The sequence below is a fragment of the Dipodomys ordii genome, unplaced genomic scaffold (assembly GCF_000151885.1).
Source record: "Dipodomys ordii isolate 6190 unplaced genomic scaffold, Dord_2.0 Scaffold26, whole genome shotgun sequence".
In the NCBI taxonomy this organism is placed as follows: Eukaryota; Metazoa; Chordata; class Mammalia; order Rodentia; family Heteromyidae; genus Dipodomys; species Dipodomys ordii.
The window spans coordinates 15,281,872-15,283,771 of record NW_012267242.1 but is presented as its reverse complement, the minus strand read 5'-3'; the positions used below and the strand labels follow the sequence as shown (position 1 = coordinate 15,283,771).

Genomic DNA, 1,900 nt, shown 5'->3' with positions numbered 1-1,900 from the left:
CTCTACCACTGAGTCACCTTCCCAGCCCACACTTCAGCTTTTCTGAATGGTTGATTGGAGATAAGAGTCTCATGGACTTTCCTTCTTGGGCTGGCTTTGAACCGAGATTCTTAGATCTCAGCCTCCTGAGTAGCTAGGATTACAGGTGAGCCACCAGTGCCAGGCTATGATGTTGATTATTTATTTATTTATTTTTGCTGGTTGTGGAGCCTGAACTCGTCCTGGGCACTGTCCCTCAGCTCTTCAGCTCAAGGCTAGCACTCTAGCACTTAAGCTACAGCACCACTTGTGGCTTTTTCTGCTTATGTGGTGCTGAGGAATTGAACCCAGGACCTCATGCATGCAAGGCAAACACACTATCACTGAGTCACCTTCCCAGCCCTCCCTGAGACTCTTATCTCCAACTATTCACCAGAAAGCCGAAAGTGGCGCTGTGGCTCGTGTCTATCACTTGCCTTGAGCTGAAGAGCTAAGGGACAGTGCCCAGGCCAAGTTCAAGCCCCACAACTGATAATAAATAACCAAATAACAATAATAGTAATAATAATTAAGTGGTTGTTAGTGGCTCTCACCTGTATTCCTAACTACTCAGGAGTCTAGATCTTAAGATCATGGTTAAAGCCAGGTGCTGGTGGCTCTCGCCTATAATCCTAACTACTCAGGAGGCTGAGATCTGAGGATCACAGTTCAGAGCCAGCCCGAGCTGGTTGTGAGACTCTTATCTCCAATAAACCACCAGAAAACCAAAAGTGGTACTGTAGCTCAAGTGGTAGAGTGCTTGCCTTGAGCTGATAGAGCTGAGGGACAGCGCCCAGGCCCAGAGTTCAAGCCCTGCAACTGACAAAAAGAAAAAAAAAATCCAGTTCAGAGCAGATAAACTATTGATTCTTATCTCCAGTTAACTAGTCAAATGGCAGAAGTGGAAGTGATAGAGCACCAGCCTTGAGTGAAAAAACTAAAGAGCCTGGGGCTGATGTCTCAGCCCTGTAATCCTAGCTACTCAGGAGGCTGAGATCTAAGGATCACAGTTCAAAGCCAGCCTAGCAGGGCTGGGAATGTGGCTTACTGGTAGAGTGTTTGCCTAGCATGCATGAAACCCTGGGTTCGATTCCTCAGTACCTCATAAACAGAAAAATCTGGAAGTGGCACTATGACTCAAGTGGTAGTGTGCTATCCTTGAGCAAAAAAAGCTCAGGGACAATGCCCAGGCCCTAAGTTCAAGCTCCAGGACTAGCAAAAACAAAAGAAAAACAAAAAACAAAACCAGCCTTGGCCACAAAGTCTGTGAGACTCTTATCTCCAATTAACCACTAGGAAACTGGAAGTCTCATTGTAGCTAAAAGTGGTAGAGTACTAGCCTTGAGGGCAAAGCTCAGAGGCAGTGCCCAGGCCCTGTGTTCAACCGCATGACAAAAAAAAAAAAAAAGTTCGCCCAATGAGCTCCCTTCCCATAGCTTAGTCCACTCTTTCCCCTCTCCACAGCTTAGCATGCTCCCTTCCTAGGCAACACTAGGCTCATGTAGTAAAGGCAGTAAATAATCAGCCTCCAACCCCCTCTACTTTGAGATGGCACTTCTCTGGAGCAACTACCACCACATAAGGCAACAAGAGCCCCTTAGAGTGGCCTTCAGGTCTGGGCAGCTGCAGGACCCCTTATCTACTATTGGCAGCAGCCATAAATCCTAGTCTGCCATGATGAAGCCTCTGGCCCTCACATCCACACCAGGATCTCTGCCTCCTAGCCCCTTCTAGCCCCTCCTAAACCTCCTAGGTTATATAGGTCACCCCAGACAATAGCCGGTGCTTCTTCTCACTTCTCCCTTGTGAGAAGGGGTCTTGCCAGCCCCATTCTTGGCAATAAACCTTTCTTGTGGGCTGGGAAGGTGGCTCAGTGGTAGAG

General features: G+C 47.8%; 1 protein-coding gene across 1 annotated transcript in view; it reads left to right on the top strand.

The window, feature by feature from the left end:
- Window positions 1-1,900, top strand: part of Scamp3 (secretory carrier membrane protein 3) — an 8,815-nt gene that overhangs the window by 3,868 nt on the left and 3,047 nt on the right. The window lies entirely within an intron of this gene.